The 14,915-nt window shown below is 48.8% G+C and overlaps 1 protein-coding gene across 6 annotated transcripts in view; it reads left to right on the forward strand.

The window, feature by feature from the left end:
- Positions 1-14,915, forward strand: part of RXRA (retinoid X receptor alpha) — a 229,803-nt gene that overhangs the window by 18,467 nt on the left and 196,421 nt on the right. The window contains exon 1 of one of the 6 annotated variants that reach the window (XM_065572177.1): positions 5,275-6,293. The exons of the other annotated variants lie outside the window; for them this stretch is intronic. The gene's annotated coding sequence lies outside the window, so the exon portion shown is untranslated. Of the gene's footprint in view, positions 1-5,274; positions 6,294-14,915 lie in introns of those variants that run through there. 6 annotated transcript variants of the gene reach the window in all.

The following is a 14,915-nucleotide window of genomic DNA, read 5'->3' on the forward strand; positions in this document are numbered from 1 at the left end:
CCAGGGGGTGGAGAATACTGGGTCCAAAGGGGAACTACAGGAGGAATTTAGACGGGAAGAATGTGGTTGTTTAGATTTCACCCTTGCTCATGGGGAAAGAATCAACAAATCTTCCGTGGCAGTTAGTGGCCAGATCCTTAGTTTTACGTTACCCGAGAAATGGGTTCCATCCTTAAAACCCAGAGGCACCAATTCCAGATTTGCTCTAGCTTTTCTCTGCCTCCTTCGGTTTTCTTTCTATGCCCAAATGCTGCTGCTGCTCCTTCTGAGAGCTTTCCCATGTACAGCTGTGCTCACAGCTGTTTCCTGGACACCGCGTTACTGCCCCAAGTACTCAGAGATGCCGGGCGGCAGGCCGGATGTGCTGCAGCAACGTGGGTGCTGGCAGCATCTATAACAAGAGGCTGGGTCCCTTTAGGGGGAAAGGTGCCCGTGGGCGAGAGCTGGGCCCGAGTGTGTGTGTGTGTAGCGATGTGGAGGAGGATTTATTGCCAGCCTGTTGCAACAAATCCGGGATTGCAACTAACAGACACAGTGACTATATAAACTCCACACCCATCCAAGCTGTGGGACTAAAACTCCGCTCCTTCCTACCCAAAAGCCCAGGCCTCTGCTGCTTGAGCAATCTTCTGTCTCCCCTTCTGCCAAGGAGCAACTCCTCTGAAACACCCCCAGCGCCTGATTCCCAGTTACACCGAGGCCCTTTATGCTGCGCTGCCATGTGGCAATGACCCACTGCGAATACTTCTTCCGCAGGGGCCTCCCCAGCTAGTGTAAGAGCTCTGTGCCAGACGTAGCCCACTCCCAGAGTAGAGGGTGTGTTGGGGCACGGCCAGCGTGCACTGCATCATAGGTAGTGTCTGCCTCTCAGAGCCCACAGGGGGACTTGGAAATGAGCGTCTAAGTTAGAGCAGCCCCGTGGCTACTCTCCTTTACACCTGGGGCCTGGCCCAGAGTACAGAGCGTTCCAAGGTGGCTTCAAAAACCCCAGTGCAGAAACAGAGGAACCAAGGATTAGGCTTGCAGACTGTGCTGGCCAGACCACAGAAGCCCCAAGGTCTGCTCAGTCAGTAGGAGTGAGCTGTTACAGGATCAGCTACTGTCCCTGACATGCCTGGGCCATGGTTCCCACTCAGAGTGCCGGCTGTAAGGGCAAACCTTGCACAAATCCCCTTCTGAGCCGTGTCTGAGACCCGGCTTCAGATGGATCCCGGTGAGTGACTGACACTCAGAGACAAGATGAGGCAACCAGAGCGAGCGAGCGAGCGAGCTTTGCCTCATGCCTGCAGCTTCCGCGTCGGGGCAGTTCAGGGAGATGCTTCCCTGACTTGGCTGCATTCCACTAGGCACAGCGAAAAACCAGCCAACCTGCTTTTCCACTGACTCTTGGGAGCTCGGTCGCTGGAACTCAAGGCAGAGGTTTCAGCTGCTAACGAGCTGTCACTAGGGGAGACTGGACAATAAATAGATCCCAAGAAGCCGTAGCTTTACCTTGGTCGGTGTCCAATAATGCGCTTTGAGTAGCATAGTGAGAGGAAGGATGGCTTAGTGGTTAAGTACTGAGCTGGGACTCAGGGAAGCAGGGTCCAGCGTCCATTCCTACCACAGACTCCCTGTGTGACCTTGGGCAAGTCACTTTATTTGTCTGTGCCTCAGATCCCCAACTGTAAAATGAACTCTCTCTACTATCTAGTTTGTGAGCGCTCCGTGGCGGAGACCACCTCTTACCATGGGAAGTGCCTAGAACAACATTCTTCTAGGGGCTACAGCCATACAAATATTAACAAGAATTAGGATAGTGAAACTTCCATTCCACCTAAAAGGGAGGTCTGGTTTGAAAAAATGAAACTGTTCACCCCACTGAATGTATCCTTGCAAATGAATAAGGTAGGAGCCAGTCTACCTAAAAATAGCGCATTTGGTTACCGGTATAATTATTCATATGGAAATCATCAATACATCATGACTTGGCAGCAAATGATCCAATATAATGCCTTATTTCAAAACCAGCTTTCCGTTGACTTACGGCATGCTCTTCGATGTCTAATATTCTAGCAGGAGTTAAAGTCTGAGCGGCCATGGATTGGTGTGAGATTTTTGTAATACCATTAAAATCGGCAGGGTCAACTGCATTGATCCCACCGAACTGATTCAGCCTCACACCAGCCTAAGTAAGAAATGAAATTGACCTGTAGTGATTTGCTGACTTGATTATTAAGACAATGATTTCACTGGTGTGCTAGTAATTAACATCTGTAACTGGTGCTGAAATCCTCCAAGAAAAGGCTCTGTGGAAGTCTAAGGAATTATCCTGGTTACTATTCACATTTCTATTTTTTATTGTATATTTCATTGTGAAAAAGGTGAAATCCTCTCTGCCTTGAAAGAGAGCTAAGAAGGGACTCTCCATCCATCCCTGACCCTGTCAGGAGCTGTAGAAGAGGAATGCTATAAGGGGCTATTCATCATTTCAATTATTTTATTAAGAGTACAGAGTGTACTTGGCAGCTGGAAGAGATGGAGCCCGTGGGATGCTTTCAGAATTGTAAATACTGGCTTATCATTACATCACCTGCTGTATTGACAACCCTGGAGACAGAGATCTCTTCTTTACCCCCAGCCATGTGTTTCAAAGGCCCCTCACCCTGCTATGGAGGGGCTGTATCCCAAAGGGCAAAAGAAGAATTAAGTCTCCGTGACCTGCTCAGTTCCTTGCCTCTCTCCTGAGGGGTCCAGTCTGTGTACATGTGGTGGTGGTTTCTGTGGTGTGGACAACTTGTCCACTACAAACAGGACTGAAACCTCCCAAACACACTGCCCCCTGCGCAGCCATCAAAGAGGGCCTGACTTTTGCAGCCAGATCTTCAGCTAGTGTGAATGGCTTCAGTAGAGTTCCACCCCCAGGCTTGTCTGACCTGGGCTGGATTTGAACAGGAGACCTAGGGATGTGTGGACAGCCTGTGCCGTGCAGGAGGTCAGACTAGATGATCACAATGTAAAGCAAGGTGGAACAATTGAGCACTGGCCTGCTAAAACCAGGGTTGTGAGTTCAATCCTTGAGGGGGCCACTTGGGGATCTGGGGCAAAATCAGTACTTGGTCCTGCTAGTGAAGGCAGGGGGCTGGACTCGATGACCTTTCAAGGTCCCTTCCAGCTCTAGGAGATGGGATATCTCCATTAATTAAATTAAATTAAATTTTGCTAGCAAGAAAATCAGCTTCCATATGGGGGGCTAAAGTCCATGGCAGGAAAGTGTCCTGTGGACTTTCAATCAAGTCAGAGGGAGACCTGAACTTGGATCCCTTAACTGTTTCATGGCAATCGCCTTCTAAAGGCCAAGAAAAACAACAAACAGTGGCCTCTTTTTGGGGCTGGCTTCTCGCTCCAGGCTGTCATTAGAGGACTGTGAAAAGGGAGGTAATTAAGGCAGAGCCTTCCCTCTCCTGTTGTGTCAGAGCAGTGAAATAGAACAGGCCAGGCAGCTTTCAGGAATGTCTGGGTTACAGCATGAGTGAGCTCTTGCTAGACAGAGCACATTTCCTCCCAGTGGATTTCAGGTTCTTTTCTCCACTGCCCAGCTTGGCCTCCCCGCCATGGCATGGAAGGAAGGGGACACACTGGTGGGGCCAGACTATTCAGGGCTAGATGCGTATTATGGTGACGGAGGCCTTTAAAGAGCTCACAGGTCGTCATGCCCAGTGTCCCTAATGTGTGTGGATGTGTGACCCTTTCTCTGGGTGGCGTCAATACAATGGCGACATCCCGAGGTTCAACGTGCTGGCTCCATCGATCTTGAGAAGCGGTTCCCCACTCTCCTTCTCCTTCTTCTTCCCCCCCCCGGCCAGCGTCACTGAAAACGAAACCCTTCGACACTGTATGACGCTCATTGATAAACTCGGTATTTGACTACGATGGACACTGGTCCTGCCTCAGTGTGGAGGGTTGGACCAGTTGACCGTTTGGGTCCTTTCCAGCCCTATGGTTCTGTGAGACCGGACCTGAAAGCGCTTCCCGACTGGCTGTGATACCCCCGTGGGCCTGTTTTATTTGCGCTCCGCGGGATGAGGTGCCAGCTCCCCTTGACCTCAGAGATTTATAGACTTGAAGGTCAGAAGGGACCATCATGGTCATCTAGTCTGCCCTCCTGCACATCACAGGCCACGGAACCTGTGGGGCCGATGCTCTCTGAAACCACCTGAGTAGCCTGCATTCCACATCACCAGGAATTAACGGAGCCCCTTGCTATTACACACATTTATTACAAGACAGGTTGGGGTGGGGAGAGTGTTAGTCCACTTCCTGGTGGACAAACATCCATGGATGGTGTGATGGGATAGCCTAATTTTGGCAATTAATTGATCTTTGACTATTAGCAGGTAAATATGCCCAATGGCCTGTGATGAGATGTTAGATGAGGTGGGATCTGAGTTACTACAGAGAATTCTTTCCTGGGCGTCTGGCTGGTGAGTCTTGTCCACATGCTCAAGGTTCAGCTGATCGCCATATTTGGGATCGGGAAGGAATTTTCCTCCAGGGCAGATTGGCAGAGACCCTGGGGGGTTTTTGCCTTCCCCTGCAGAGTGGGGCATGGGTCACTTGCTGGAGGATTCTCTGCACCTTGAAGTCTTTAAACCACGATTTGAGGACTTCAGTAGCTCAGACATAGGGGTTTGTTACAGGAGTGGGTGGGTGAGATTCTGTGGCCTGCGTTGTGCAGGAGGTCGGACTAGACGATCAGAATGGTCCCTTCTGACCTTAAAATCTGTGATTCTATGATTCTGTGTCGCACGAACCTCCGCCTTATTTGGCAGCCTCTGCAGAGAGGCTAGAGAATGAATGGGCCACAGAGACCGCGCGCCTTTCTCCACCATGCAGATGACTCCATCGTGGTTCAGGCCCGTTGACTGGGAAAGACGTGTGCGAGGACCTGGTCAGTAGGTTCCTAAGCACTGCCACACGGACAAGAGTTCAGTTTTCAGGACTGTGACTCCAGCCCCTTTACCCTGGTTTGTTTTGGCCCCTCCTGGCTTTACAGAGGTGTCGGGAGGCTGCTAATCGTATTTCCTTTGGGTGAGTCCAGTGGAGGGCTTTAACGGATTACACAGGCCAGCGCTGCTCACCAGAGTTAGCGTCCCGTAAGACTTGGAACGTGGTTCTAAGGAACGTTTCCGAAATCCGTGCAGATGTTAAAGCGAGTTGGAGTGCGTGTGTGGGGGAGCGGGGAGGGGGGGAAATGGTTTAAAGTTAGTCCAGGAAACTAAATCAAAAGACAGCTTCTCTCTGATGATGCGGCCAGTTGTGTTGACCATCACAGGGGGAATCAATCAATTTGCAGCAGCTGTGGACGGCTCCATGCGTTCGCGGGCTGCACAGCTCCAATGAGGGAGGAGGCACGCTAGCGTTTAAAGAGCCTGAGTCATGTGAAATCTGTGACTTTTGTCTGTTGCTGAGCAGAGCTTGCCATAGTTGCGTTTGGGAGGCCAAGGAGTTGGGAACATCACGGAAAGTATTTTTCATCAGGCTGAACTCGTACAGTGTTCACACGTGGTTTTTCCCAGGGTCCCAGTAATTGCTGATGTGCCTGGCTTTCCTCTAGGTTTAGTGCTCGCGGGGAGTCAGTGGAAAAGCTCCCGTCCATTTCAGCTGGAATCGGGTGAAGTCCAAAGAGAACAAGGCTCCCTCTGGATGGGAGGAGGTGCAGAAGGGAGAGCCAGATCCATGTTGAGCCAATCCCAGTTATTTTCTGCTGAGAGAGAGCAGACTGTAATATGCGTGCTCATGGAAGCTGTGTCACCGATGGGTGTGCCAAATTAGTGCCGTTGATGCTGGTGGGTTCTGCGGTGCGGGTAGACGCTTGCCGCCAGATTCTGAGGTGGTGTAATTGAAGTCAGTGGAGTTGCACTGATTTACACTAGTTGAGGGACTAGACCCTGGATTAGGTTAGGGTCTGAGAAATCATCCGACAGAGGTTACCCACAACAGCCATGAGGTCATATCTTTTATTGCACCAATTTCTGCTGGTGAACAAGACAAGCTTTCGAGCTGCACACAGCTCTGCTTCAGGTTGGGACTTCAGGGCTGAGTCTGTCTCTTTCACCAGCGGAAGTTGGCCCAATAACAGATATTACCTCACCCACCTTGTCATTCTAATATCCCGGGACCAACATGGCTGAATGACGCTGCACACAAAGTAAGATGAGACTGACTTTTTGGTGACTCTTGGCTTTGAATTCACACCGTTGTTCCGGGGGAGAAAGGTTTTGTGCCTTATTGCCAGTCACATGAGCTTCCCAGTAAGTGAGAAATTACAAACCCGAACCCTTTAGTACTGGGTAAAGTTTGTTTTGTTTGTTTTTGTCACCCATTGTGTTTTCTGCTTTGGAGACTTGCTCAGATTTTTCTGATTTTCTGTGTTTTACGAGCGTTCGGGGTTTTCAACTTTATTTATTTTTTTAAAATGTCACTTCCTCAAACTGACGCGGCCAGTTGTGCAAGAATCATTTTGTTGGTTTCCTCAGTAGTTTAAAGGGACACCCTCAACCTACCAAAAAAAAAAAAAAATCACAGGGTTGTGGGCAATTTTAAAGAGAAAACCCTGCTATTGTTACAGATAATACCGACGATTACTGTAACTGAGAGAGATTAGAGAAGAAAATCACATTATTTCTCTGTTATTTCACTTTGTTTACTTAGTGCGTTTGGCAGCACTTTGTGTGTTGTCAGTTTCACTGTTTTCTCTGTATAGTCAATTACGCCAGGCTCCTGCAAACAGGTAGGTGTGTGCTTAGTTTTAGGCGTGTGAGTAGGCCATCAAAATAAATGGGACTATTTATATGCCTAAATCTTTGCAGGATTAAAGCCATGCTTTCCTCTGTTGTTTGGGTGGGTCTTTCACACAGCAGCAGGGGAGAGAAAAATCAATTGAAAAGAGAGGAAAATGTGAGTGCAGACCTCCCAACATTGGGAAGGGAGGTTGGTGCACAAGTGTAGAACCTGGAACTACTTTAAACTCCGTTTCTTTTCTTTTCTTGGTGTGTTGATGGATAAGCTTTCAAGCCGACGCTGTCCAATTAAAAGGAAAATAAATGTGAGACATTGCAGAGATGTTATGTCAGATCTGAACCTCAGCGAGTAGTGTAGGTTGTTACTCGGAAAGGTGTTAGCCTCATAAATCCTGCGGCAAGATTCCCTTCCAGGTGGGAACAGAAATCCAGCCTGCATTGTGTGTTCTTGTGTTGAGTGCGTTAATGCTCGCTTGTCATGGAGTGTGTGGGTGAGAGTGAGAGTTGTAATATTCACTTCCCTTTGTGTAGGCGTGCGTGCTTGAGTGTTGACATTTTGGTGTGTGTGTTGTACCCATTTATTTTGGTTTGTGGGCAGGTGAGGGAGAGTGTGAGTGTTACAATGCGCACTTATCTTGGTGTGGGTGTGTGTCTGACAGAGCAGAGATTGAGATGAAAGAAAACTTTGTACTCCAATGTCCAAAATATAAAAGCACGAGCAAGAGAGGTTTCCTCAAATGATAAAAAAAAAACCACCTTTCTTTTAAAAAGGCAGGAGCGAAAAGGGCTGTGTCGAGCCCCTGGAGAGGGAAAAGGGAACGCATCACGCTCCACGCTAGAGCAACCTGACGCAGTGACAGAGAGGCTCAAATCCCAAACGCTGAGAGCTGGCCCCATCTGGCCTGATCCTCAGGAGTCACTCGGCTGCAGTGACCCTAGCATAAAACGGAGCTGACAGGAGGATCAAGCTGGGGTTTTTTGGGTCTCTTTTGCACTCTGTCAGCACTGGCTTGTCAGGCCAATCTAATACATGTCTGCCAGAGTTAGCCCGAGCTCTGGGATGCTCTTAACTCGTGAGGGTGCCGTCCCTTCTTTGGGTGACTCAAAGGCTGGGCGTATGAGCCCCGACCAAGCTCAGGGGACCCTTTGCTTGGGCCCGGTGTGCCTCATATTGCCCTGCGTTCTGCCGACCGCCTCCAGGAAGGTTCTGGAAGAGGCCGCTCACACGCCTGCCTTGCTCAATCTGCTCCTTCCACACAGCTGTTTACGCTCTGTGGGGGCGGGGAGAAGATTTTCTCTTTTTGTTTACCTACCTCCCACGCAGGAGCGGCCTGGCCAGGAAATAGGGCCACACGGCCCATAGCACTCTGAATGTGCCGCAAGGCTTGCCACCGTGGCGACTGGTTGGCATGGCTCTCCGATCCTTCTAGCCACCGTGGCAATGAGCTCAAAACCTGCAGGGAGTTATAGGCCTGTAAGGGCCCAATCCTGAGCTCCCGTGACTGAACCCAATGGAGTTACGCCGCTGGGAGGTGAGGGCTCCCCGATCCCCTTTGCAGGCGTAGGCCCCTTACTGTGGACGGGCGCTCCAAAGTGTCTGAAACACTGGGGGCCCGATTCTCCCCTGCCCTGTGCCTCGCGTCATTGTTTACACCCTTGCAAAGGGGGTGCAGGTGGGCAGTTCTGGTCTGGGGGGGCATCTCACACCCCACTTTGCACAGGTGTACATGATAACGCCAGGTGTAAGTGTAACACTGACAGACCCCGGTCGTCGGTGGGCGGGATCGAACCGGGGGCCTCTGGAGCTTAGTGCATGAGCTAAAAGCCAACAGGCCATTAACGAAGGCTGTAGAGCAGACCCATTTAACTCTCTCTCTTTAAGGGGTCTGGGTGCCACTAGATGGGACAGAACACCACACCCAAGGAGGTTTGTGGGTTACATAAGGCAGGGAGAGAATCAGGCCCCTGGGTGAGTGTGGCTAAAACTTTATACAGGCCCAGCCTCTGTATCTTTTCCTGAGTACAGAGCGGGTGGAGATGGAGTCAGGTGCCCAGGATTCGGACAAAGCTGTTCACAGGAACAATACGTGCGTATCTTCTTGACATAATTTTCTCATGCATAATAACTCTCCCCATCTCATCCCCAGTGTTGTGGGGTTTGGGTCTGGGGAAGAGATGGGGAGAGTTATTACGCATGAGAAAATTACGTCAAGAAGATACGCACGTATTGTTCCTGTGAATAGCTTCCATGTATTGTTTTGGTCTTCTCTTTCTCGGGAGGAGAAGAGGGGATAGTAAAAATCTGATCCGAGCCCCAGTGGAGTGAAATATTGAACTTGAAAACTTCTCCTCCTGATGGTTAAGCCAGGCAGGAAAGAGAGCTGCAATCCTTGATGCTAGGACTTGCTGCTTGGCGGCACAAGCTGTGATGCATTTTCTCTGCACAGTGGCTCCTTTCCCAGCATGAAGCTCAAAATGCCAGCCGTGCCAGTGGTAAGAATGGAAACCCAGCTCATTTTCAAACACAACACGGGGTTGGTTTGTACGTGGCCTGTTGGCAACTCATCATGGGGGAAATTCGCCCCTTTGCAAAAGGGCTAGGACAAAACCTAGACACTGGGTGAGAGCTTAGGATGGACTGAAGTAGTCACATGCCTGGGTCTGGGCCCTCTGCACAGGGGGAATTTTCTACACTCTGCCCTTAGCACCTTTGTACCGAGAGCCAAATGTTCTGGCTCTTCATCAGTTGCATTCAGGTGCTGAGCCTCCGGAAGAGGGAGCGCAGAACGCATGGCAATTCCTGGCTCTTAGCAAAGCCTGGGTAGAGCGACTGGAAAACGGACTATTCCAAAGGTGACCAGCAAGGCGCTCCCGCTGCTATGGCCTGCAATTCCCGTCTCACGACATAAGCCCACTCCTTCGTTTGGCCGGGATAGCTGGGCAAGCTTCCCTACCGTAGGGCCCCCTCATACAATGTGCCACCAGTTTTCTGGCATGAGCCTACAACAGCCATTTCCATCGGTCAAGGTCATGCTGGCAGTGGGTCATAGTCACCTGATGAGGAAAACCGGGGGCCTTGCCATTTACCCCATGTCCCGTCTGGTCCAAATGAAGACGTGCTTCTGCGTTGGGTTATTTATTTGCAGCCTTTGCCCAGCTCATGACTTGATTATAAAACCAAACCCAAATGGCATCCAAGAAGCTTGTGCTAGCAGGCTGGCTTCTTTCTTCCTAGGTCCTGCCCCAGCTCTGCAGGAGATGGGAGTTTCCAGCCTATGCTTATGGAAAGCAGTGCAGTTCAGGGGCCTGATCATTGGCAGTCTCATTGGTTAGGAGGTTGGTGGAGCTAGACGCGGAAAGAAAGATTGAAAGAACTGGGGCCCTGATGCTGCACTCCATGAAACCCATGGAGGAACTCGGGGGGCATCAAGTTATTTGAGGGTGAAATTCTTCCATGTGCAGAGCAGCCAACACCAGCCATATGCGCCATTTAGGTCTTCAAAACAGGCCTTAAGAGGGACTTAAATGGTGCGCAGGCCACATGCTGGCCCTCTGGTAGGTGTGAATTGAATCACAAATGGGTGTTTGCGGAAGCGGGGCCTGGTTATTTGCGGCTTGGTGACTGGGTGGGATGTGACCCTGATGAAGATGCGAATAAGGAAGAGGGATTGGCTGGCGCTAGGAATGACAGGATGAAATTTGGCCTGGTAATATTTAGGCTTGGATGTCTGATCAACTTTCCGGACAGACTGATCTGTCAGGCTGCAGGACAGGCTCACAAGGGTTGAGGCAGGAAACCCATCACTTGGCACATTTCAGACTAGACTGAACAAAACAATAAGCAACAACCCCGCTCCGGCAGGGAAGACAGACTAATGGGCCTGGTCCGTCACTGGATTCTGTGATTCTCTCATCAATTGTATAGATTTATCTGCTCGTTAACGATTCTCATGCCTCCTTGTGCTGGATAACGGTTATACATACAGAGGAAAGCTCTCATTATAGCAGAGCGAACGAGTTTCTTTAAAAACCACTGGAAAGAAAACTCTGTTAGAAACAAGCCTACGATTGTGAGGGAGCACGATCGAACGGGCGGAGCAAAATGGTTAGCGTTCGGTAACACGACAGCTCTAATCCTGACTCTGCAACTGAGTGGCCTTGGGCAAGTCACCTCATCTCTGGGTGCTTTGCTTTCCCTATCTGGAAGATCAGGATTGCCTTATTAGTGAGGATTAATGCTTGAGAAAAGCTTTAAATATGTATATTACTGTAGCAGCAGCACTGGCTTCGAGCTCGTTGCTGCCTCAGTTTTCCCTCTTGGGCTCCTGATTAACTCACAAAGGTTTTCATGGGTCCAATATCAACACTCCTTCTTTGTTTGGTTTATTAACATAAAGTTCAAAGGGAAACAAAACTCCCTGGGGAAGCTTTTCCTTCACCCTACGTGTTCCCTACACTCCGGCCTTTCTAGCGGTTCCTGGCTCCGTACTGTCTTCTGAAAGCGTCCTACTTGAGGGGATCCAAGAGCTTCTCTCCCTGGCCGTCCCATAGTCCGCTGCCTGCCTAGTGACTCTCTGCTCTGCTCTGGCTAACTTTTGCAGGCCTCTGCCTTAGCTATACCCTAGAGGCCTGATTTAATCACGTGAACCACCTGATATTCCTCATTCTCTTCACCTGGGGAGGCGAGCTAAGTGTGTCACAGGTGGGGCTGGACCCATTTCCATTTAAGGAGGCCGGCCATTCTGTGATGATTACTAATATTATTATCCATAGGGGGCTGATAATCAAAAGCTTATGCATAGGACAGAATTGTTACAACCTCCTTAACTGTGAACGCTCTTTGAACCGTTGCTAAATGAGAGAGATTTTAGACCGTGCAATAGTCTCCCATCAAGGGGATGTGACTGAAACCCAATGGCTTGATACATTTAAAACTGAACTGGGGAACGTACTATGTGGAACAATACTGTGTTAGCTCAGGAACCTGATTAAGAACCAGCTGGTCTATGTGATTGCTAATTTCTATTTGTTTAATGGAATTCATTCATTTGTAGTGGGTGCATACAAACTTTTCTGATCCATTGAACGCTGCATTGGAGGATCTAAGTGATGCAGGGCACTTTGCGTAGGTTTTATGCCCCGGGGTGAATTTCATCCAACTTCTAAATCCATTGAGGTGTCCGTGTGTCTAGTGAAAAATCTTCCCCAATCAGGAGTTATCCTTTGTGCAATTTGTGGAGACAGTTGAAAAAGGGTGGTTGCCATCACTGCAAGTTAGAATCCTGCGCGCACCTTGTCAGTTGCACTGTCACTATCATTAATGTTATTAATTCCTCCTGCCATCGGCAGCTATTGCGTCTTTCCATCCATTCTGGGGGAGGGTGGGGAACGGGCACCTTTCTGAAAAAGAAAAGGCAGTTTGCTTGTACAAAAGTTGTTGTTTTTTAAATCAAATTTGAGAAATGTTGGTTAAAAAGCCATGCAAATTTTAAGTGTCCAGTTTGTTAATCCTTCCAAGAGCTGAATGAAAAACGAGATGAAATTTTGACGAAAATGTTGTTGAAAACTTTGATTGTTTTTAGCTGAAATTTGAAACGGCAGTGAAAAAGTTCCTTGAAGTTTTGAAAATTTTCAACAAGCTACGGCAATTCTTAAGCTTCTGAGGAACCTACCTACCTGAGAATATGCCATAACCTTGTTTCTAACCTTAGATTATAAAAATTTGAGGCCTGATTGGGGAAAGTGCTGCTATTTTTTCTGTCATAGAAAGATCCCAGATTGGCCAGATTATGAGGAACATGTAAGGAATATGCCAGAATATTCTTATGTGGTTATGAACCTTTGAGTAATTGTGTATGAAACTGTGTAACTGATCCTTGAATAACCTGCTGTCAGCCTGCTCCTCTTCTTACCAGCAGGGAGAGACAAAGTGACCATAATTTTGAAGATAACTCTGAAGAAATGGTGTAAAAAGTTAAACCCCATTAGTCCATGATCTAACCCTTCTGGCCCATTTTGGCAAAAACCCGTCACCCTTTGTATACAAAAGGAGCAAGTGACTCATAAAACCCTTCTCATCTACTGGTGATTAGGAAATTAGCTCATGGCTCTTGCAAAAGAAAGAAGCCAACCTGATACCTATAATTAAATAGACTTTCTTGTAACGTAATGAAATGAGGATTCCTTAAGGTGTGTATCACTGGGAATAAAAACAGTGTCTGTCTCGCAGCTGACTGGAAGGTGGTAATTCCTCTCTGGCGATGACATAAAGAGGACTAACACTGAGGTTCGGTTTTCAATGTTCTGTGTTGCTTTGCAAGAGACTAGGATATCAGACTTGGTGACTTGCTTCCTAGGTCTGTAAGGAGTGAGGTTGTTCCCCTAGGTTGATTACCCATGATCCTTCAGGAAGTCTGGGAGGTGCAGATCAGCTTTGAAGGGAGGCAATTGTGACAAGAGACCTCTATTGATATAGATATGTAGTTATATGGCTTCCATCACCGTGTAGCTGAGAGCCTCAGATATTGATGGTGCAGAACTTCAATGCAGCTACTCTGTTTTATACCCGCTGAAGTGCTGGCCCCTGGTTATCCTTACAATGCCCTTGGGAGGCAGGGAAGTATTGTTACCATTTGTAGTTGGGGAACAGAGGCACCAAAGATTAAGTTCCTTGCCCAAGGTCCTGGTGGAAATCTGTGGCAGAGGCATGAACAGAGCCCAGGTCTAGAGAGTCCTAGTCCAATGCATTAACTACAAAACCATCCTTCCACTCAGGGTTAGGAACCGGGGAGTTGTGAGAAAGTGGTGAGTGCTAGCTAGCAGGGACCCGGGAAACTGCTCAGGCCGAAAAAGAAATTGACTGAAGCGCTGCGGTACTTTCCCCAGCTTCTGAGAATTTGGACCTCCCTTTCCATTCGTGATCTTTTCATTTCAGAAATTGTCATCACTGCAGTTAGGATTCCGCAAACACCTTGTCGATTACATCGCTACTGTCATTATTGTTATGATGTTCTCCCGCCACCCATAGCTAGGGCTTCTTTCCCTCCGTTCTGGGAAGTGGTGGGGGATGGGCACCTTTCTGAGCAAGGCAAGGCAGAGCTCTCACAAAAGGATTTAAGGTCTTGAGGCAATTAAGGGTTTTTCAAAAACTCAGGATTTTCAATGCATTCTGGGCAACTGGCTTGGAATTGTGACTGCCCTGGTAACTCATGTATTCCTGTTATAAGAGGGATCGTTGTGTAGTGTTTGGAGCAGGGGAGGGAGAGACAGGACTCCTGGGTTCTGGTCATAGATTTGCTGCCGACTTGCGTGGGTAAGCCATTTAGTTGCTCTGTGCCTCCGTTTCCCCTTCTGTATAATGAGGGTGATGCTATGTACCTGCCCCACGGAGGGATGCCGGACTTGGTGGCAAAATCATTGGTAAAACACTTCACAAGCATCCATGCCTCCTGGCCTGACCTGTCGGTACAACATGCTATTTTCCAGCCTGATGGGGTGGCTGGGAACCAGAAGCAGGGTCACCCCAGGAGGGCAGGATAAGAGAAAAGTAGGGGCCGGTCCAGACTCACTCTAGATTCTCAAACGGCCCCTTCCTTGGCCAGAAAACTTCCCTCGAGCTGCGCCTCCTAGTGGATCTCTTGCAATTTAGGAAACTAACCAGTCGCCAGTGACGTTCAACCAGGGGATTAGCAAGTTCCTGAGAGTTAAAGTCCTCGCTGATAGGGACCCAGTGAGCTAAGTCACATGATGCAGAGTCTGTAATGTACCGGCTGCTATTTTACCAGGACAAGTGTGACATGAACTGGGCTCTCAGAGGGGTGGAAGCTATTATAAGTGACCTATAAATAAGCCTGGTTGGCTACATTTGGGTCAGTGAATAGATGGGAGGTTGTTCGAGGCAGCCAAATGAAATCCTTTATGCACTGCCCCGTCATTCTGGCTGTGGGCTGTAAGAATGTGATAACCTTTGGGGATCCCTGGAACACTTCGTACTTGGCTATGCCTTCCATGCAAAGCTCTACAGACGCCAATGAAACGTAGCCTCATAACACCCTTGGTAAGTATCATTATCCCTGGTGTGCAGTGAGGAAAGTGAGGCATGGGGATTTTAAAGGACTTGCCTGGAGTCATATA

This window comes from Chrysemys picta, chromosome 18 (assembly GCF_011386835.1).
Source record: "Chrysemys picta bellii isolate R12L10 chromosome 18, ASM1138683v2, whole genome shotgun sequence".
Lineage (NCBI taxonomy): Eukaryota > Metazoa > Chordata > Testudines > Emydidae > Chrysemys > Chrysemys picta.